The 24,587-nt window shown below is 39.7% G+C and overlaps 1 protein-coding gene across 1 annotated transcript in view; it reads left to right on the top strand.

Moving 5' to 3' along the window:
- LOC122816715 (alpha-N-acetylgalactosaminide alpha-2,6-sialyltransferase 2-like) overlaps positions 1–24,587 on the top strand; it is a 532,556-nt gene that overhangs the window by 441,726 nt on the left and 66,243 nt on the right. The gene's annotated exons all lie outside the window — the stretch shown is intronic.

Below are 24,587 nucleotides of genomic sequence, written 5' to 3' on the forward strand. Positions count from 1 at the left end.
TGGTGTTTGGAGATACCTTCATATTTTCCAGTGTTCTCAGAAAGGCCGAGTGGGGTTCCTGGGTTTGGGAGGGTGGTCTGTAGCAGGCTATAAACTGGAAGGCAGTTTTACCCACTGTTAGTTGCACATGGTCTCTGATGCTTCGTGCTTTGCCACCAACCTGGAGGTGTGGGTATCTTTGATGAATATCGATACTCCCCCTCCTTTTGTGGTTCAGTCCAAGTTTTGGGGCCAAAAAGAATGGTATGAGGTATAACCTGGTAGTGCTGGGGTGCTCTCGGGAGCCCTGAACCAGGTTTCTGTTACTGCACAGATATCGATGTTCTCTATGCTAAGGAGAGTTTCAAGTGCATGCATCTTGAGGTTTAGACTTCTGGCGTTGAGTAGCATTACTCTTAGTTTCTTATCCCTTGTGATACCTATGAAGGTGGGTTTGTCTTTTGAGCCTTGCCTAAAAAGGCACTATGGGGTAGCAAGAGCCTTTGCCAATATCCAAAGCCCAGGGTGACAGGTGCAAGCCGTCCCTAGCGAAGCATCGTGGCTTGTCGAGCATATCATCCCAAGCTGACAGGCATTGGATCCCCTTTGAATGACACCAGTACTTAAGCCAATTGTTGAAATTGATCATCTTGTCTTCATATTGTGGCATCATTCTTGGTGAGGGTAAGATGCTACTCAAGGTCAGGGTCATACCGGCCTGGGCTACATGCTCAGAGAGCTCCTTTATGTCTCTTTTCATGTAGTCCAGGGAGGTACGTCTCAGGTCATTCACACCAGCATGGACAATGACTGAGTCATATTTGTACTTGCCTTGGAGTGACCTGAGTGCTTGTGTTATGTGGCGGATCCTAGCGCCCGACAGGCTGCTCACCATGACCCTCTCCTTGTTCAGCCTGGTGAGTGGGACGTCAGTGTGCCTGGCGATAGAGTCACCTATTACAAGTGTATCAGGTGTTTTGTTTAGTCTTAAGGGCTGTGACTGTTCGGCACACTGGCTTTGTGAGATATGTGTTGCACGTGTTTTGTTTTGGGGTAGCGGTTGCTTGGGTGTCTGCTTTGGAGGTCTCTGCTGCTTAGGCAGATCTTTATTTAGAGCCTCCAAGTATGTTTTTGTGTGATTATGTGTTTAGTTTGCTGTCATGGTAGGTCTATGTGAGACTGAAATTGTAGTGAGTGTGGTTTCCTTCTCCTCCTGACTGGTTATGCCAGTACTGAGTTGAGAGAGCTTAGCCTCCAGTTTGGCTATATGGTTGCATCTCTCACATGTGTTGGAATTTGTTGGGAGGAGGAGAGGATTGTCTGTGGACATGAGGCAGTTGTAACATTGCCTCAAGATTCCCAGATTCACCAGCTGGACCGGAGAGGAGATTGACAACTGACCTTTTGACATGCTAGAATAATATTGGGAATTCCTTAATAATTGAAAACAAGGACAAGTGGGGAGTGAGGGTGTAGTGCTTTTAATTTTTAGTGCTGACTTATATAATTGCTTTAGCGTGCAAGTGCCAGGTAACTTAAGTGCAATGTGTTACAGGTAACTTAAATGCAAAAACGACAAACAGTAACTTTATTTCAAGTGAAACAAGGAAATAAGTACAGTAAGCAATGCAGATATCACTAGTGATCTACAGAAGCGCTGAGAAGCCGTGTATTAGGTGGAATTAGCGTTCCAGGGAAATAACAAGCATATAAACAAAGCTAGATTCAGCAGGCCTGGATCTAGTCTATGCTACAGCAAACAAGGTGTACCAATTTCAGTAAGATACAGTTCAGATATTCAGGCACTATAAACCTTTAACCAGAAATTCCCAACTCAGAAGGGCAGAGTCCGGCCTCTTCTCCCACAAGAGTGCAGACCACGAACCTTCTTAATGTAAAATAACTGGCCTGAAGCTCAAGTGCCTAAACCAGAACTAATACACTTTAAGAATAACAGACACTGGGCTCTCAATCAGCAGTTCCCAACTTAGAAGGATGAAAGCTACCTGTCCTGCCACCACAGTGCATGCCACAAACCTTCCTAATGTAAAACAACTGGTCTGAAGCCCAAGTGCTTAATCCAAAAGACTTAGAATGATAGCTACACTTTAATCAAGTTACTACCAAGCAGTAATAAATACAATTGAATACTTTAGAGAATGCCTGGATTAGTGCTCAAGTTACACAAACAAAGCTAGATCCAGCAGGCCTGAATCCAGTCTATGCCACAGCAAACAAGGCGCACCAACTTCAGTAAGAAGCAGTTCAGATATGCATGCACTATAAGCCTTTAACCAGAAATTCCCAGCTCAGAAGGGCAGAGTCCAGCCTCTCCTCCCACAAGAGTGCAGACCACGAACCCTCTTAATGTAAAATAACTGGCCTGAAAGCCCAAGTGCTTAAACCAGAATTAATACACTTTCAGAATAACAGACACTGTGCCCTCAATCAGCAGTTCCCAACCAAGAAGGATGTAAGCTACCTGTTCTGCCACTACAGTGCAGACCACAAACCCTCTCAGTGCAAAACTGGTCCAAAACCCAAGTGTTTAAACCAAAAGGCTTAGAATGAGTTACACCAAACAGTAATAAATACAATTGAGTACTTTTAAGATGATGCAAAAGTAAAATAAAGTAGGTAGAAACACAAGTACAGTAAAAGCAGATGAAATTTTTTTTTTTTGAACAAGTGCTGAGATCAAAGAAACAGATTTGAGTGCTGAAACTAGAAACCTGGCTAGTTATAAGAAAAAAAAAATAAGCTAGAAGGCTTCCCTCCAACACAGAAGGGCTTGGGGGCTCAGAAGCCTACAAATAGTCTATACCACTTAACAGGAAAGGCAGGAAACAAGCTTAATTTTTTTTTCTGTTTCCCAGATGCTCTCTTTGTACACAGTAGGAGTGCCTGAAATCAGAATATCATCTCACTGCACTCAGTTGAGTGAGCAAATGAGATGGGCCCAGAAGGAGTATCCAAACACAAATTTACAAGAGGGGCGGGCAGTTTCAAGGCCACTAAGATTAACACCAAAACAAAAACAGGGAGGGTGGCTGGGACTAACTGAAGAGCAGAGTCAAAACTTCCAGTTCAGTTAATATTCCTGCAACACACAGTTAGAATCAATTTAAATACTATATTTTTTTGAAAAAAAAGAGCAGATAAAAGAAACCAGATTGAAGAAACTCCAGCTCTATTCAGTCGCATACCGTCTGCTCAGAGGTGACATGTGCCTGACATACAAGGCCATGTCCAACCCGGAATTAATGGACATGCTCCACCTCAAAAAATCCAAATCCACCAAAACCACTAGAGCAAGCGACTTAAACCTTAGCACGGATATAAATAGGATTTATCACTCAGAGACTCCCTATGCTGTGGAATAAAATCCCGGTCCATGTGAGGCAGAGCACCTCTGTTCAAGAGAAATCTTGACCTGTGGATGGGAGATCGTAGGTTTACCCCGGGAATCATCTCTGTGTCACTGCTGGACAGAGGCACAACAAACTAATGGGCACAGTATTTTTTCATATGGGGGTGGCGTAAGCCACAAAACTTTGGGCTAGGCTTATAAATGCCTTAGGGCAGATAGCCTAGTATAAACCTATGAACCTATAACCTATAAGATAAAGGTACTTAAATTCTCTTATACGTCCAGTTGAATATAGCAAGTTCTTAGCCGGCCAAAGCTGAGGTTTTTAAGCAGAAAATATTTCACACTGTACCACTTAAATAGGCAAGGACAGGAAATCAAAGAATGTGGCTACCCCCACACATGTAATTACTAGCAAATAACAAAATTCAGCAGACACTGACTAACTTCCAGTAGAGAACGGTCACTGTGATTCTCTTGCATAAAAAGGGCCACTTTAAAGACATGGGTAATTATACGCACAACAGCTACAACAACCTTATTTGAAAAGTCTTGAAATGTATCATAGCAGAAGTCAAACATAAAGGAAACTGATCCAAACACAATTAGCTTGGTTTTGTGAAGGGCGGGTCCTGTCTCCTGAACCTAGTAAGCTTCTCTGGAAAGCTTCTTTGGAAAGGTTACAGAGGCTGTGAACAGTGGTCACTCCACACATCCCACTTATCTTGCCCTGGCCAAGGCTTCTAACACCATCTCAGGGTTATTATTGAGCATTTACACAAACTTAACTTAAATCCTTACATTATCCACTGGCTTGCAAACTGGTTAACCAACAGATTCTAAGTTAGGAAAGTCACTGGTACCCTCTCTGGAAGTAAAACTGTAACTCAAGGGGTACCACAGGGATCAGTGCTGGGTGCTCTCCTGTTTGCTATTTATTCTGCAGATCTCCAAGACAATATCCCAGAAATATGGTTGACTACAATTGTTGATGACTATAAGCAAAGCACTGTTACCTGCTCATCCATTGAAACTAAACAGTTCCAGTGAAGGATGGAATACGCACATACCTGGTTGCACTGAAAATAGCCTCAAGCTAAATGCACAGAAGTGCAATGTAGCAGCATTCAACAAAAAAAGCTTTTCCTATATCATATGTTATAAGTGGCACTCCTCTTCAAAAACTTCCAGTCATAAGAGACACAGGTACTTATGTAATAACACACTCACATCTGATCATCATGTATCCACCTTGTAAAATCCTTCTATATGGCCCACTTAATTTCCAAGGGAATAGCTTCAAAATCCAAAGGAGTCATCCCATCACTGTGCTCTTCCCTTATCAGACCCATCATCAAATATAATGCCCCCCTTTGGTATGTACAAATCCAGGCAGTATATACTGCTCAACTGAAAAGGCCTCAAAGACTTCTAACCAACAAAGTTAAAGACTTTAAATCCTTCAACTATCCTGATAGACTCTCCTCATACTTAATAGTTTGTCATCTGTTACAAGGTGACCTGTGTCTCATTTTTAAACTATGAAAGGCCTAATCCTACTTGACCTTCTATTTCTTCTCAAAACCAGTGACTCTACAAACACCTGCACTAGAAACTTAGACCAAAAAATAAGCCAAGACTCACTGGAGGGATAGGTTCCTAACTCATCAAATTGTCAGCCTACCAAATACATTAACACTTCAGGTCAACAAAAGTACTATTTTGGTTATCTTTACGGCAAGTCTTGATGACTGGATGAGTTAAAAAGAAGTTATGTACTTACCATAACGTTCCATTTGTGTTGTCCATCTTCATTCATCCTTGACATATGGGTCCGGCTCCAATATCAGAACCAACCCAGCCACCACCACAGCCCGCGCCACCCAAAAATAGTCCAAAAACTTCAAAAAGACTGTATAAAATAAACAAAATCTTATAACACAGGACAAAACACCCAGAAGCTGGTACTTAGTGCTTTCATCCTTTATTAAGTGATAAGGACTTCATCAGATAAACTTAAAATGCAGAACAGCATATAAATATGACACAAAGAAGGCAGTTCCTAAGAATCAATTAGCCAAAAAACATCAATTTACATTTGAAACATAGTGCTATATTTAAAACAATCCAATAAAGAATTTTCCAAGTGAAAACAATCTGAAGTGGACCAGTAATAGAATTCTGTCACTAGGTAGTCATGGAAATTAATGACGCGTATCAGGTAGAGTAAACATCACACAAGCTATAAGACAAGAGCCTTAATACATGTAAAATAAGAGACTTAACATTAATAATGTATTTATAAGCAGCAGTGCCATTTAAGTACACACTTGATATTTAAACTTTCATTCAGACCAGGTGAGGTATCCGCATTAAGTCTTAGTTGCCATAACTTGGGGTATAATGATAGAATGTTCATACTGGGCAACCACATAATATACAAGGCATATATATCTGGGGTAGTTATATAACAGCAGACACATTGATGGGGCACACAGGAGATACATATTCGGGGTACTCATAACATAGATATGGGGCATTTAACAATGACACTCAAACAATAGGAGGTGCACAGGTGGGGTACTTAAATAACAGATTACTAATGCATAACAGGGTAATCATATCAGTGGGTGCAGAGCTAAGGTACTTACATAACAGAAGATTCATATCCACAGCACATACACAGACAATGCATTACTAGCTGACATGTTTAAAAGACAGCAGATTCGTAGCTAGGGTTCTGTACAGAAGGATACATGTAGGAGAAGTACCCACATAATAAGTGCGATTGCAAACCAATAAATGCAACTTAACTGGAAGTCAGTGTAGCAAAACAGTGCATCATTTTATTATTCATTTTTTTCAGGGGATTAAACCACCACAGCACCCTAATGTGTGGGACTATACCCATACCCCAACTGAACATATACCAGTTCTGCAAGCACACACAGCAGGGTAGGTACCTACACTGTTCTGCAAGCCCAGTTACAGTAACTGATATGTCCCATTGAAATACTCCACACAGAGCCTTTTAACTGCTCATACTCCCTGAAACACAGGAAACTTGAATATATATACCCCATACCAGAAAAATATAGCAGCATACACCATGCATCTACAGTTACACTGTTAGTGGAACTTTAGCAATAACGTTACACAATTCAACAAATATAAGAGTCTTTGAAGTAGTTCTTCCGACCAAAAAATAATCCTATTAAAAAGTAGTTGACAAAGCTAGTGTAATCTCACATAATGTATGGGAGATGTTTAGCCAGGGTAGTAATACAATATATAGAAGATGATGCATAGCTGGGGTACTCATAAATAAGCAAAAAAATAGCTGGGGTACTCAAACAATAAACAGATGTATAGCTGAGGTACCCATATAATATGCAAGTGATACCTAACTGGGGTAATAATAATATGCATGAGATATACAGTTGAGACACTCATATAGAATGTGCATACCTGGTGCACTCATATAATATACAAAAAATGTATATCTTAGGTACTCATATAATATATCAGAAATGCATCACTTGGATACCCATATAATATAATATAATATAATATAATATAATATAATATAAAGGAGAAGCACAGCTGATGCACTCATATAATATATATAGGAAATGCATAGTTGGCGCACTCATATAACATGTAGGACATGAATGGCTGTGGTCCTCATATACGCAAGAGATTTATAGATGAGGTACTCATAATATGTAAAAGATGTATAGCTAAAGTACTTATATTATACACATGAGCTTTATAGATGAGGTACTTTTATAAGATATAGGAGATACATAGCTCAGATGGCTTAATGGTTAAGTTCTTCGCCTCTCATGCACAAGGTGCAAGATTCGAGCCTGACCTCTGACCAATGCCTGTTTGGAGTTTGTATGTTCTCCCTGTGTCTCTGTGGGATTTCTCTCATGTCCAAAAAACATGTTAAGTGTTTCCATCTCAAACTCACCAATGAATGGAGATGTGGGCAGCAGCACAGACTTACATGGTGCCCTATAGGGGGAAGAGTTGTACAGACCAACTGTTTTGGACACCTACTGTGGTGTGCAATGTCCTCAACATAGGAGAACATGGATCACAGACTGCACACTGTGGCAGGGCTAGCCACTCGATGGTGTAAAATATGGCGCTAGGTGATTTGGTCATGTTGACTAATGTCGCCAAAAATGAGCATGGGTAGTTACCGGTGATAAGTGGGTTGAGGACCTGGCCTACTCTGACCCACGCCAGGAACCCTTGCTAATGGTGGGAAGGGTATATGTGCCCCTATTGGCCAGTGTGTACCCGCCATAAAGCCTAGCAGTCTTGGGTCAATAAGCGACTGGCTGGCCGGTGTCTAGTTGCCCAGCCTGAGTTACCTGGGATAGCTCTGTTGAGCAAAAGCTGGACATAAAATCAACCAACCTGCCAAACATGAACTGAGAATTGCAAAGGTTCACTGACAGGACGCAGCTTGGAAGTGGATAACATGATGATACAGAGGAGGCTGTACATCCTCTGTATCCAAGAGATGAGATGGAAAGGCAATGCAGCAAAGGCACTTGGCTTGGGATCCAGACTCTACTACTCAGGTGGGAGACAGGCTAGAAATAGTGTAGAATTGTGGCGAGAGAGAAGCTTCAGAAGGAAGTAAGGGATATCATCAGAATTAATGACAGACTCATGGCAATCAGACTCCAGTGTAATGATAGGGCAGTATTCATAATCTCAGCCTATACCCCAGCAGTGTTCAGACAGCATTCAGACAGCAGTTGCAGGACCTCCTAGATAAAGTAGGGCAACATGAATTGGTGTTGATAATGGGTGACTTGAATGCACATATTGGGACAGACAGAACAGGATATGAGGACTGCCTGTGTCCACATGGGTGGGGCAAAAGGAATAAAAAAGGAGAAGCCATTCTAGATTTCTGCAAAAGGAATAAAAAAGGAGAAGCCATTCTAGATTTCTGTCTGGCAAATGGCTTGATAGTAGCTAACACATGGTTCAAAAAGAGAGACAGTCAAAAGATCAAATACAAGAGTAGCCAACATGTAACTCAGGTAGACTTCCTCCTAGTAAGGAAAAGGCACTGGAGTAGAATCCATGATTGTAAAGTCATCCCCAGTGAAACAGTCAGCCCACAGCATAACCATTAGTTGCCACCATCAGCTGCAAGCAGTGGTCAGGGAAGGCTCTAAGGTCAACAGAGCCGAGGCTGAAGAGCAGTTGACTGGAAAGAAAGTACAGCAGTTCAAGGAATTACTCAGGGCTCTAGCAGCCCAAGAAGAGGAGGAAATAGGTGGAGTTGAAGAAACAGCATATGTTAGGACTACAGAAAAGATATGTGGCTGAGCCAGGTATGGAAATAAGGTACATAAGGAAAGCTGGTGATGAAATGCAGAAGTACAGGAAGTCATAAAAAGAAAGAAGGAGTGCAGGAAAAATTGGCAGATAGAAAAGACTGACCAGCCTAGGTAACAAAGAGTAAAGAAGCTAAGAAAGAAGTTGCACTAGCAAAGAATAGGGCATCAGAGGCACTCTATCAGCTTCTGGAAAGTGACTCAGTAAGGGGGCACAAAGAAACTATACCAGTTTGCAAGGCAAAGACAGAAAGATAAAGAAGATAGTCAGACACCCTTCATAAGGGATTCCAGCAACAACCTGCTTACCAGCCCACAGGACACCAAAGGCAGATGGAAGGAGTATTTCCAGCAGCTTCTAAATGAAGAAAACCCCACAGAAGCTGTACTGCCCCAGAAATAGCCTACAATAAGAGAAGAAGAGGAGCCCACCCTAGAAGAAGGAAGAACAACACTAAGGAAGATGAAGTCAGGGAAAGCAGCAGGCTCAGATGAGGTCACAGCAGATATGATAAAGATGCTGGGTGAGATAGGGGAAATGGCTCCTGGGTGTACTAATAGCACTAAGGAGAGAAAGGCATATCCCAGATGACTGGAGAATAAGCATACTCGTGCCAGTGTACAAGAACAAAGAAAACATCTACAACTGTGGGCAGTACAGAGGCATCAAACTCCTACCACATTGCATGAAAGTTCTGGAGAGGATGACTGATAAACGGATACACAGAGTAGTAGAATGTAAGATGGGAGATGAGCAGTTTGAATTCAGATCAGGCTGCAGCACAACTGACCCGATATTTGCACTGAGACAGATACTTGAGAAGAAGCGAGAGATGAGGAGACAGTCCAACTGGGCATCCCTAGACTTGGAGAAAGCATATGACAAGGTCCCAAGAAAGCTGATCTGGGCAGTACTGCGGTGGTTTGAAATCCCAGAAACATTGGTAGAATTAGTGTAGGGTATGTACTAGGACCCAGTGACTTAAGTATGAACAGTGTTTGGCCTTAATGAGGGGTTCCCAGTAGAAGTGGGTGTACACCAGGATTCAGCTCTGAGCCCACTGCTGTTCATACTGGTAATGGACTACATTTGCAAACAGGTTGGAGGGGACAGATCAACAAAGCTGCTGTATGCAGACAATGTGGCAGTACAGGCAGACTCTGAGCTAGAACTTCAGTAAAGGATAAGAGAATAAAATGCAAATCTGAAGGCACATGGGATGAAACTAAGCTCAGATAAGACAGTGGTAATGGCAGCAAATTTGGGAAATCAGAAGAAGCTGAGAATAGAGATAGATGGGAAGATAGTGGAACAGGTAAACAGCTTCAGGTATATGAGAGGGGTGGTTGAGGAGAAGGGTAGTCTGAATGAAGAGGTCAAAGCTAGAATTAGAGGGACTGCAGCCAACTGGCATAGAGTATCAGGTGTAGTTTATGACAGAAGAATGCCAAAGAACCTGAAAAGTAAGGTGTAGAAGACAGTGGTGCGACCAGTACTACTGTATGGTACAGAAACCTGGGCAGTAAAGGCAGAAAAGTTGAAGAAGCTAGAGGTGATGGAAATGAAGTGCCTGAGAAAGGTGGTAGGATGCACACTGTGGGACAGATGAAGAAATGAGGACATAAGAGCAGGTTGTTGGGGTCTCTTCCTTTTCCTTCCTTTTACATGCAGTATGTTAGCCACTTTTCAGTTTGGCACCAGCACTGGACTGTTCTTTAGTTTCAGGGTAGGAGGACTTTTTATAGTAGTAGGTTATATTGCATTTGTTTTTGCATTTGTGTATTCATCGATATTGTCATGCACAATGTTTTCATATGATACATCTATGGGGGTAACCAGCATGAAGTATACCACATACGCGATTCAACGCTGGCTCATATACTAGCTCTTAACTGTTTATTATTATTATTTTTATTAAATGTTTAAAGGATTAAACATATTTTAATACATTTTGTACGAGGAATGTTTTTTAAACAATAGTGTTTATCTAGTTTTTATGGAACTTTGTAAACGTGATGACGGATAATTACAAGTATAAAGAGTTTTAAATGAAGGCGGGCACTCAATTAAGGAGTAATTAATTAAGTGAAATCAAATGTATTTAAACTAACTTTTTTTGTGACATGAATTGTTTTGTCTGAAGAAGGTCGGATACTAAGCCGCCCGAAAGTTCTGGTGTAATAAAAGTGCTTACATTATATTTAACACACGTGACTACATTCATTTATTATTGGATTCACTTGACTTTAACCTGCTGACAGCTTCCTCCGAGGTTTTCGTATTCGACATAAGAGCAGAAGCCAAAGTAGCTCCAATTGCAGAAAAGATCAAGAGAACAGATTAGGGTGGTTTGGGTAAATGTGTAGAAAAGCAGAAGACAGTCTGGTTAGGAAGATTTGAAACAGACAGGAAGAAGGTAAGAGGATGCAAGGATGTCCAGCAAAGAGGTGGATGGATTGTGTGAAAGAAGATCTGCCACAGTCAGGCATGAGTGTTGAATAAGGCAAGAGTGTGGCACTGAATTGAGAGAGATGGTGACAGTTAACACGATACCCCGACCCCATGTAGAGAAAAATGGGAAAAAGGGGTCTGATGATGATGATGATGATGACAGGAGATACATAGCTGGGTAACTCAGTGGAGATGTATAGCTGAAGTGCTCATATAATGTATATTGCAAATGCATAGCTGGGATACCAATATAATGTAATAATATAATATAATATAACATAATATAATATAATATAATATAATATAATATAATATAATATAAAGGAGAAGTACAGCTGATGCACTCATATAACGTAGAAAATACACAGCTGGGGTAATCATATAACATATAGGACATGCACAAATGTGGTACTCATAGATACAAGAGATTTATAGCTGAGGTACTCATAATATATAACAGATGTATACCTAAAGTATTCATATAATACACATGAACTGCATAGATTAGGTGCTTGTATAAGATACAGGAGATGCATAGCTGAGGTACTTATAATGGAGAAGTACATGTGTGTATGATACTCATAATATACAGGAGACATATAGCAGAGATATTCATAACATATAAAGGTGCATAGCTGGGTTAGTCATATAAATGGCAAGAGATGCTTAACGAGAGCACTCAAATATTATACAAAAAGGCACCCCGCTCATTTTCTTATATAAAAATAATTTCTATCAGGTCTTTTCTATTAAATTGATTTCAAGGTGCAGTCTTCTCCACTCATCAACATAATACTTCAGTTTAGTAAAGTTTTTCTCTTTTCTTTCCTTTCAGAAGCCATGGTCACTAAATCCAACCCTGATACTGCAAAAGCAATGCCACAAGGGCCAACTCCCAAACATTTTCACTGAGAATTTTGCCTTTGTACTATGTAACCAGATTTAACTTGAAGAACTTTGCTGGAAATTAGTTTTTAACATCCCCCCAACAGAGTTGTCCTTGTACTCTAAGGACAACTTTCTAGGTTGACCACTGTCCTTTTTCTTGACCAATAGGTTACATTGCATATGCCAATTACTTAGTCTTCCTGGCTAACAGGTTTTGATATTCAGGAAATGAAAGAAAACCTGTTCTACTTTGTACCTCTGTTAATTTTGTTGCATTGGCTATAAACTGATTACTCTCTGTTATAATTTACCTAATTCCCAACTTTCATTTAATCTTTTGCACCATTCTAAACTACCTTTCTCCCTCTCATACTGCTTTGCACTACATTCATTCATAGTCACACCCCTCCCTAATAGCACTTTCCTATTTTACCTATGTTTTCATACTCTAGACTTTTAAACCCCCCTATTCCTTACATTCCAAGATACCAGGACAACCTAACTATATTCCTTCATAGAAAATGTTCCGTTCCTACCTACCCTCTATCAGTTTTCAGAATCTAACACCACTAAATATCCTTCTGCCCTACAATTTAATTTGCCTTTTTGATCCTTACTTCTCCACTACCTGCCAACTATAACATACAGATCTCTTTACTTAATCATGCTACTCCTAAGTTTTTCCCCTATTCCTCTCCTCCTACCGGGCCATCACTCATCTGACCGTAACTCTATAATAGCTTTCAACATATCTCCAACTCTGTCCCGACCACCTATTCATACTTACTCTCTACATTTTCCACACATCACATCAAACCTATACAATGACCCCCCCCCCCCTCGACCTTTACTCCAAATACAGACTGACTCCATTTCAACTCAGACCAAAACAAAATTAAATGGAAAAATACTCTCCAAAAAATAAGTATTAATAATTCCCCACTATACTACAAGCCTTCTAGGAGGAAACATTCACCCCAGTCCTGACCCCCACCTATCACAATGAACATCTAGACAATTCTCTTCCACACACTACTCTAACAATACAATGGTCAACCCCCAACCCCAGTAATCTTAACATTCGCTGTCATAAATGTTAGAAGCATAAGAAATAAAACTGCTGAACTGCATGCCTACATTACCCAACATAAGCTTAATATTCTCACTGTAACTGAAATGTGGCTTAAATCTAGTGTAAACGACTCCAAAATTATACCTCCCGGCTATAATATCATCTGTAATGACTGTGTAAAGAGCAAAGGTGCTGGTATTGCTTTAATATTTCCCAACAGCTACCACATTTCCCTTTACGACAAACCAGTATCAAAATTCAATTCAGCAGAGTTTCTTATTACTTTCCCGAAATTAATCGATTACAAACAAATATGCATTACTGTTCTTTACATCCCTCCTTGCAGTAATCCAATTGTACTGGAAGATATCCTACATTCAATATTCCTAACAGTTCCACAAGAAATAATACTACTAGGTGATGTAAATGTCAATTTGTTGGACATAAGCTCTAACTCCCCTACATCTAGCATAAACTAATATAGCTTCAGACAACTAATTAGTAGCCCCACACACACATACATTATAGCAAGACATCATATTCTCTATTTGCATCCTACTATCAGACTCTAGCAAGTACGCCATCTCAGATACGAAGTCTGACTGTCTCACTGATCATCTCCCAAACTATAAAACCAGATATCTCACACATCCACTTAAACAACATGTTTGTAAAACAACATACAACATTTCCAAGTTAAACCCAGAAATGTTCATTACTAACCTATCGTGTATTAACTGGAACTTCCTAAAAATCCTCCCCTTAGATGATGGTGTAAATAAATTAAATTCAACTTCTCTAAATATCCTAAATAGCCTTGCACATCCTAGAAGGAAGAGACTGAAAACAAATAATGCAGCAATTTGGCTGTGCAAAAAGAGTAGAATGCTAATGCTAGGCAGAGAAAAAGCAAGGAAAGAAAGGCAAAAATATAAACCACCTCAGTATCCTGAAAATTTAAGAATGTCTCACAATCACACTAAAAAACAAATTAATGAGGACAAAAAACTATACTGTAATAACTTTCAGAATAAAAGGAAAAAGAATCCTAAAGATTCTAGACAGTCATTAGAGGAATCTTGCATCAGAGCCATAAATTCAACCCTAACCCCTCAATAACTCATTACTCAGAATTGCAATACACTTCAACTCTTATTTCATAGACAGTATAGCATCTCTAACCAAGGATTCCCCAGCATCTAATCCTAACCCTGCCCAGCAGCCAAGTATCACCACATCCACTTTCATCTTCAAACCTGTGCCACAACCTATACAAAACTACTCTTGAACAAACTAAAACCATGGTCTACGTCAACTAATGACCTTCCAAGTAAATCCTTAAAATAACAGCCAATAGCACTGCATACCCTGTCTCAATCCTTATAAATAGGTGAATACAGGAATCCCATGTTCCCTGTCTCTTGAAAAAGTCACACATATTATCCCTCTGTACAAAGGAGGAAATTTAACAGATATTACTAACTTAAGACCCATAGCAATCTTACCCCCCTCTCCAAAATATTTGAAAAATGTATTAAAAAAACAATTGATAAGCTTTCCTGCAGGAAGAACTCCTAACCCCCACTCAACATGGCTTCCGTCCTTCCCTTAGTTCTGACACTGCACTTCTAACCTATATAGATACTGTCAATAAAGCTAGAGATGACGTCAAACTAATCTCCTCCTTATGTTTAAACTTGTCTAAAACATTTGACACAGTTTGTCACAGTAAACTTATAGTATAAATGTCCTCATTAGGTCTCTCTCAGTCCACACTTCTATGGTTCAAAAGCTAACTATCAATACGTATCAATCAGTAAAATGGCACTCCATCCTTTCTCCATACCTCCCAGTCACCACCAGTGTACCACAAGGATCTATTCACGGTCCCCTCCTCTTTAATATTCTCACCAACACCCTCCACACATTCACACAACAGATCTCCCTACTCATATGCACATCTGACAACATGGCACACCTCTCAGAAATTACTCAGGAATCTTTAACAGCAACTGAAATGTGGCCTTGTAATTCTCAACTCATGCTCAGTCCTGAAAAAACAAACTACTACTTTTTTTCCCCCAAATCTCTCTCCCATGAAAAAATCAAAATGTAAAGTCCTGTCTCTTAATGGTACAACCACTGAAGCCACTTCTCATAGCAAACTATTAGGAATGACACTGGATGACAATCTTAAATTCGACCTGCATATAAAAACTGCATAACAAAAACTCATCAAAAACTAGGAATGCTTTATAGAGTCAAAATGTTTCTCGTTGACACAATTAAACTACACTTGCCACTACTTATCTCCTCCCTACACTTCTATATGGTGCTCCCATTCTTATTAACCTTTAGGCATCACAAAAATCGGAAGTTGAACAATGAGATAAAGTTGCTAAATTTGCAGTAAATACCAGGCCACCACAGTATAGTACTATAAAGCCTAAGCTGGTTAGAGCTACCCCATCAACTAACATGTCCACAGCTTCTTACCACTTATAAAATTATCCAGAATCCATCTGCTTGTCCAGCACTAAATAACATCCTAGTCAGTCATTATGATACAATGACCACAAACTTCTGTCTGTCCACAAACATATCAAATCTGCTGGGCATTATCTATACTTGAATCATGTTGCTAAGACCTAGAACTCTTTACCTCTATCAGTCAGGTCAATACCCTCCCTTCCATCCTTCAAAACCATTCATAAAGACTTCCTAGCCAAAAGCTGGTTTTGTTCTTGCTCAATACCAGAATACACTATATCTCTAAATCTGAGCAAATATCTATTCATACCTTATACCTCCTTACCCTCCCTTCTTCCCTCACGTCCTTACTTCTATCAATTTCTCTCCCCTGGCTTTCTCCCTAAATATACCATAACACTGTTTTCCTCTCACTTTGTATTGCAATTCATGTTTGTAGTATACTAACATACATTTAATTTCTCTATAAACTGGTTAAAATGTCTTTAACCTTTGAATCATTGTCAAATAACTTGTATCTACTCAACTAATGTTTTCATATTATGTCTAATTTGTTATACTTATTTAAATTGTAGTTGTTTTTTGTATTATTTTTAAAGACTGTAAAATTATTGTTCTTAAAATATTTTGTAATACATTGGTGCTTTTCTCCCTGGGTCTCTGCTGCAAATGGGCTCCTATGCAGTCGGACTTTCCTGTTAATCAAATGTCAATAAATAAATACATAAATAAAACATAGACTGTGGCAATGCTATTACAAAATAGTAAAATTTGCTACTGACCTCCTCAGTAGGGCACATTATTGCACTATAGTCACAAAACTGAATTAGATGGATTTTTCTAATTTCTTCAGATATACCTAACTAAAATTTACCCACTTAATTACCTTCCAGCACTCAGCATACCAAGCCTCAAAACCTCTGCTTAACTGGTGCTCCCCCATCAGAGATGGGGGAGATGCTAACAAGACAAATTCCTTGCCCATCAACACTAGTCTCATGATTCACGCACTCTACTTCTGTAATGTGATTCACGCAATCTACTTCTGTAATGTGGCCAAAATCTGGAAGCTGACTCATCTTTCTCCCAAACTAATTGATAACTCTTCTACTTTTAAAAAGCACCTGTGTACTCACTTTCTTAAAATGTGACCGGGGAGGTCAACTGGGCACAAGAGCCCGTTTTCAGTGAAGGCCCGGGGAGAAAAGCTCCACAATACAAACTTATATCACATAATGAATTACATAGAAAAATATTTGCATTACAGTCAATAGGTAGTATTACAAAAAACAACAGGTAGAACTGCAGTCGAATAGGTATCATATAATAAAGCAGCTAAGGTATTAAAGAAATTGTCCAGGAGGATGAGAGGCATAGAGCATAAGGCTGGATGTAGATAATAGTTACATTTATAATCTAGGTCTATGAGAGAAGTTAGAAAGGTATGAAGGTTAGTCAGGAGAGAAGGAGGAGGGGAGCTTGGGAGGAATGGGATGAAGAGTGCAGTTACACTTTCTGTGAAGAAACAGGTAGGAATGAAGTTGTGTTTTGAAGGTGTTTAGGTTATCACAGGTCCTCAGTGTAGAGGGCAGGGAAAAGGAGAGTAGAAGCTGACCAGCTGGGCACTTGGGTTTGTGGACGGAAATAAGATTTTGGTGAGTAGATCTAAGGGGTCTGAGGGGGGTATATGGTTGTAGAATATTAGATAGTGCGGGGCAGCTGGTGGGTTGAAATAATAATTTGTGGGCTGAGACAATTTGGAGGAAGTCAAGTTGATTGGGGAGTTCAAGCCAATTTAAAGTTTGTAGGGAGGTACAGTGATGAGAGAAGGAATGTGCCTTGGTGGCGAATCTGGAGATTTTATTGTAGCATACTTCCAGTTTGGAGTTGAGGGTGGAAGATAAGTTAGTAAGCAGAGGAGCACCATACAAAAGAGAGGGGAGGAGATAGGTGGTGGCCAAAGTACGTCTAGTAGGGGGAGAGAGGAAGTGCATGTTTCTGTACAGTAGGCCGAGTTTTATGTGGGTTTTCTTGATATTAATTTGGATGTGGGTATTGAATTTTAAATGTTCATCGATGGTGACCCCCAGGAGTTTGGCGGAGGGAACAATGCCAATGATGGAGTTGTTATGGCTGGTAATTTGAAATTCATTTTTATCAGTGGGAGTGGATTTAGAGAGTGTGAATAGAAGAATCTTAGTTTTGTTAGCGTTAAGTGAGAGGTGGTTTTGGCGCATCCATTTTTCAGTGGTTGAGAAGGCAGTTTGAGTTAAAGACTGGAGTTCTGTTAGGTTGGAGGCACAGCAGATCAAAGTAGAATCGTCTGCGTATTGGACAATTTTGGTATTAGGAATGGCTTTGTGGAAATCATTAATGAAGATGTTAAATAGCAGAGGGCCAAGTATGGAACCTTGGGGTACTCCTGTATGGGTGGGAAGGAAGGTAGAGGAGGCTTTGCCCCATTTCACGGCTTGGGACCTGACTGAAAGATAGCTGGATAATCAGAAAAGAGTTTTTGGGGAGATGTTGAGGTTAGATAGATGGTTTAGTAGATAGGTGTGGGAGATGATATCGAAAGCTTAGGATAAATCTAGCAGAACACATGAAACTAAGTTACCAGAATCTCAAGCTGAATTGACAGAGTGTAAAAAGGAGAAAAGGGCTGTGTTGGTATTGTGTCCAGGGCAGAAGCCATGTTGGGTAGGAGAGAGCAGCTGGTGTTTGGTCAGGAATGGCATGAGCTGCAGGTGTATGCATTTTTCAAGAAGTTTAGAGATGGGTGAGAGGATGGCTATAGGGTGGAAGTTGGAGAAGTTACAGTTTTTGCCACCCTTGTGGAGTGGAAGAATAAAAGCAGAATGCCATAGTTTGGGTACATAGGACTCGAGTAGTGATCTATTTATCAGGATGCTGATAGGGAGAGCAATACTGTCTGAGGCAATTTTTAAGAAGGAGGAGGGGATGTTGTCAGGGGCATTGGTGCAAGGTTTAAGTTTGGAGAGAAGTATTTTATAAGGTAGGTGGATACAGGTTTAAGTTCAAAAGTAGGGGGTGAGGGAGGAGAGGGGGAGGAAGCTTGGGCAGAGGGGGATAGGGGGGATTGTTGTTGGGGAAGGTTTTGGTTAGCTCAGCAATAGAAGAGGTGAAGAAGGTGTTGAACAGTTTGGCAATTTCTTGGTCAGATTTGCTAGTATCAGGACAAGGGTTGTTTGTTGTACCAGGCTTGAGAAGGGAATTAATAGAGTTCCAGAATTGTTTGGGGTTTTTTGCATGATTTGTTTGTAAATGGTTGTAGTAGGATTTTTTTATCTATAATGACTTGTTTTTTGGCTAGGTTTCACAGCTGTTTGTATTTAAGTAAAAATACAGGCTGTTTATGATGGAGATAGCTTTTCCAAGATTTGTCTCTTTGTTGCATAATTTTCTTGGTTTCTTTGGTAAGCCAAGGGGCAGTCTTGGCTTTAACTCTTTTAGTTCGTATTGGAGCTAGGGAGTTTAGGACAGTTAGGAATGTAGAGTTGAAGAAGTCAACGGCTTCGTCTAGAGGTAGGGTTTTTAGTGGGTTCCAGTTAGTGAGCTTAAGGGAGTCAGAGAAGGCAGAAGGGTTAAAGTTAGTTAGGTTACGAGTGTGTAAGAGTTGGTGGGAATATGAGGAAGAGGATGTAGCTCTATGGGTGAAGGCAGGGAGGTGGTCTCCTAATGGGTCGGGAGTGACACCAGATGTTGTGGTTCTTTTAGGGTGAGATACCAGGATCCAGTCTAGGATGGAGCCTAGGTGGCTGGTTTTGTTGGGCCTAGTAATGGAGTTAATGAGTTGTGTAAAGTTGAAGAGATTGATTGATATGGTGGGATTAGGGTCAATGATTTTTTGCCAGTCAATATTTACATCTCCCATAATGTAGGTTTCATGTTTAATATTTGAGGAGGTCCAAGAGAGGATGTCTTCCAAGGTATTGGTGTTGTTACCAGGAGGAATATAAAGGGAGATGATGCAAATACTTTTATGGTCATTTAATTTTAGAATGCCAGTTACTAGTTCAGCATTATTAAAGGAAGGGATAGGATTAGGGAAGGGAGTGATGGATAAGTGATTGGAGGAGATTAGTGCTACACCACCACCTCTTTTACTTAGGTGGTCAGATCGGAGAGATTGAAATCTGGGGGAAGGAATTATGAGTCAGTTATGTGTGGTTTTAACCAGGTTTCAGAGAAGGCTACTATGTCAGGTGAATTATGGTTGAGCCAGGCATGAAAGAGGGTAATTTTATTAGCTAAGCTTTGGGCGCTGATGGTGAGGAATTTGAGGTGTTTACTGATTGGTTTGTTGTTGGAGCTAAGGTTTTTTGTTTGAGAAATGTTTGGTCCAGGGTTGGGATGAATGTCGCCTGCTAAGCAGAGGTAAGAGTGAAGGTGAATAAGTTTGTTAGGACTGTGTTTGGTTGGGAATGGATGGTAGGGGGTGGGTTTGGGTTTGCAGAATTTAGTGGGGATTTGGAAGAGTTTTAATGTTAATAGAAGTGTGCGGTGAAAGGGAGTTAAAGAGGCAGAGATGCCGTGGAAGTGACTTGTAGGGTAGGGGTGTGGAGGTAGAGGTGGAGGGTGTGTGTGTGTGTGTGTGTGTGTGTGTGTGTGTGTGTGTGTGTGTGTGTGTGTGTGTATATGTAGTTTCACTTCATAAACGTGAATTGCTGAAATATCGAATTTCAGCAATTCGTGTCCATGAAGCCAAAACCTCTAAATAACGAAAGTGCATAACCATGAATAGGACTATGTTGAATTCGCACTTATGCATTTTCGTTATCGTACGGAAGTGTTCGGCTGGGATGATGTCTGCAGTTTAAGGTGAGTGAGTGTGCGTGAGTGGGTTTTGTAACTTGTACCAGTGGGTCAGTGTAGGGAGGTGGGGGTATGAGTGTGTGTGTTGGCTGTGTGCGATTTTGTTTTTTTTTTTACTGTTTGTGCGATCTCGGAGTTAGTATATATAAGTAGGGGGTGCAGGGGTGTAGGGGGGCTTGCCCCCTGCATAAGTGCAGTGTAGTTGTGTGTTTGCGTGGTGTGTTGTATTTCAGTGTTTTGTGGTGTGGGTGTTATGGTTTATGTGTTGTGTGCTGTATGATGTGTGTTTGATGTGATTTTGTGGTTGCGAGTTGTTAGTGTTTTAATGGTTTCAGCTTTATACTGTTGAAATGTTGAAATTCGATATTTCAGCATTTCGGCAATATGAAGTGAAAATATATATATATATATATATATATATATATATATATATATATATAGTCGAGTGAACTATGTCAACACACCACAATACATATGCAAAGGTCAACAGGTCTGTAAGTTCGACAATCCCCAAGTAGGGGAGTATTCCTTTTCCCTGAGAATATGTGATTTCTGAGTTTGTATATATAGTTAGCAGGGGGAGTGAAGGTGCAGTGAGGCTTGCCCCCTGCAGAAAAATAAAGAACTTGTTTGTTTGTTTTTTTTTTTTTTTTGAATAATTGTATACACCAAGGTTCTTTTCGTTGCATGTGTGCTGGCATGTCGACCTTCAGACCTCTTGTAGTCAGTGTTTTCAATGTCTGCATTTGGGTCTGATAATGTAATTAGGTAGATCTATATATATATATATATATATATATATATATATATATATATATATATACATATGGATTCACTTTATAATGCCGAATTTTCGAAAGATCAAATTTCATATGGCCGAGATTATATGATCGAACTTTCGGAAACACAACATCATAAAATAAATCAAAAAAAAAACAAAGAAAAACCTTTCTCACCATTATTGCAGGTGGCAAGCCCCCCTGCACCCCTGTTACTTAAATATTCCAACTCCTAGATCGCACTACAGCGAGGAAAAGAGAAACCTCCCGTTCCGCGCTGTTTGCAGATCTCCATTCACAATGTCGAGATTCCGAAAGTTCAATCATATGGTCTCAGCCATATGAAATTCGATCTTTCGGGATTTTGGCATTGTGAAGTGTTCCCATATATATATATATATATATATATATATACTAACGGATCCTTTGTCAAGTCAGTATAGTTGAATTAGTTTTACTGTGTATAGCCTTACATATCCAAGCTCTGTCTTCTGTAGAAACTGACAGTACTTACTTTGCTGTGTGCAGTAAATTGCTTTTGGAATTCCTCTTTCTGTGTGATTTAAAATGTTTTCTGGAACATCTATTACTATTTGGTTGCAAATTGTTTTGAAGCTGTAAATGAATAAATAAATTAATGCATAAATAAATTTAAATAAGATAGAAGTGTAGACCTTCTAAATGATAGTTAGCTACAAAGTTCAAATAAATACATTAAAAACTTATGTTTCTCTGCTTTTGGCACTTGAATCTTCCTGCTCAAGTAAATGCCCTGCAGCAGTTTAATCGAATTTAGTCTGTATCTAAAATGTTAAAAAATTATAAGGAAATTAACATTCAAGGTATACAAGAAGGTAATTTAATTCAAATACATTACCGCATACAGATGAAAGTGGGAAACCTGAACATATGGAAATAAATCACTTAGCACACATAGTACTAAACCATGAAAAATTTCATTGCAGAAACTATGTTATTTTTGCATGCTGCTTAATAGCAGAGTCTTCTCCCCTTGGCACATATGTTATCAGACCTTGCAATCAATAACCTTAGTAGAGAAGATTTGAAAAGTCATTAGTTATAGGGTTAGCACCAACTCTTCCTAGTGGAGCTGGAATAGACAGCATACCTGACAACAGGTTTATTTATTTATTTTCATTTGTTGACTAGTGTAGAGCTGTGATAGCAATGAGACTTTTTTCATGTTCAGATTGGGAGAACCACTCAAATAAAGTAATACAATGAAAGATAAAAGTGGATACAGACACACACACAGATTATACATGGACAGGATTTTCAGGACTTCTAGTAGGAGATATTAGTATTAGCACAGTTGAGCAAAACATGATCAGTATTTGTACAGATCATGTTCACATAAGTATATATTTATAATGGTGGGAGAAGCAGTTCATCTGCTTTTTCCAGTAGAAGCTGGTTATGCATGAGACTGGATGTAAAGTTTGTTCTCAATTTGGCGAAGGTGCTCATTTCTCATAATGAGATAGATAGGAATTTGCAAGTTTTTGGGATTAGACTAGAGGAATGTGAGTGTAGCTTGTTTCTCTGGGCTGTTACTACTAAAGTGGTTTGAGAGAAACCTCTTAGTAATGAGTGTTCTTTTTTGTTAAGTCTTCTAGCAACAGGAAATGAGTTTTGCTTGAGCAGTTTATATACCAGAGTTTCTTTATGGAATGGGAAGTCAGTAGGCCTTCTGAAAAATGGAGCAGTGATGTTCCCATTTGAGTACAAGACATATGGATCTGGAGATGTTATTACTTAATGTTTGAATGGTTTTGAAGTTTTTAGAGGAGGTGTGTGCAGAGTGGGAGACTATATTTCACCTGGGCCAAAAGAACTCCTATACCAGTGGCAGCTCTTTCTTTGCAGGATATGAAGTGGGATATTCTCCAGACCCAAAATAGTAATTGGTTTATTTTTTATTTTGTTTTACTGATGCATGAGTGTGGAATTCTATTCTTTGATCTAACCAAACTCAAGAGGTATTTGAAATAGGATTTATTTTTTCTAGGGAATCAGTGGGTTGCATTGTATTGCCCACTGCTGTGTGTTTGTTGATAGTTTATGTTTGGAAGCAAAGAGTATGGTTTTGTTTTTTTTGGAGTGTTGAGAATGAGATATTTTCCAATGATCATCTTGAAAAGCAGTTAAGGTCATTTTTAAGCATAATATGTAAAATAATATGTCATCTGCAAAGAGTACTATGTTCAGTTGTAGGAGATCAGCTGGAATGTTATTGATAAATACTGAAAACAGAAATGGTGATAGGACAGATCCTTGAGAAATAGCTGAGGTGAGTGGAGAGGGAGAGAAGTGCTCTGTAACTATTTTAACTTTGAATTGTCTGTTTTTAAAGAAACTATTGAATCAGGGAAAGGAATGTTGACTAACTTCACAGGCATTAAGGGAGCTATATAGTAGGCTGTGGTTGACTAGGTCAACAGCTTTAGAAAGGCTGAAAAATAGTGAACCAACCTACATTTAGGTTAGGCAGGATGTCATCAATAAGTGTGAAGACTGATGCCATGATACCACTTGAGGAGTCATTCTTAAGCCAGAGGATGTGTTTGCTGTACCCAACTTGCCACCTAAATCATAAGAGCAAAATTTATTTGCAGAACTGGGCATATCTCTCAATTTTTAGTCTGCAGTCATCAGGCTGGATTTGTAAGTTTTATTCCCAGGATGAAAAAATGTAGCAGGACACCATATCTGTAAGCTGATTTAAAGCAGATGAGTCTAATCCTATTCCTCCACAAACGTTGCTGAAACGTATGAGTTATCATTGCCTTTTTAAAGTTCTGTGCAGCTCACACACAGTGTATAATTTTACTTTAGGCCTCTCCCATCTACAGTAAGATACATTAAGGCTAGGGTTACAGTCAGTGACCAATGTATAGAAACACACCAAACTTGTAACTTTCAAACATCTGTTGTGCATTACCTACTGTCTTCATCCTCCCAGTCTCAGCATATCATCCTTTGAAGGGGTTACAGAAACAAAAGATAAGCCTCCTTAGGTAGAGCTGCTACAAAGATTTTGGGGAAGGACTGAGGTGTAGACAGATATTTTTGGAAGGGGCTGACTGAGGCATAACCAGATAGTGATCCTCAACAGAAATACCAGATGTGGTCTGTGAATAAATAATGCGGGAATACCAGAGGTGGTCTCTGAAATACCAGATGTGGTCTCTGAACACTGATTGCAGGGGTACTATATGTGGTCTATGAGGTGTGGCAGTGGGTGCAGAGGATTAAGAATATGGGCTGTTACATGAGCTACTTCCTGTAGTCCATGGTTTGATTTCCACAGCTATAATTTATAGGTTTGTAG

The sequence above is a fragment of the Protopterus annectens genome, chromosome 12.part0 (genome assembly GCF_019279795.1).
Source record: "Protopterus annectens isolate FY-2018-M chromosome 12.part0, PAN1.0, whole genome shotgun sequence".
Classification (NCBI taxonomy): Eukaryota; Metazoa; Chordata; order Ceratodontiformes; family Protopteridae; genus Protopterus; species Protopterus annectens.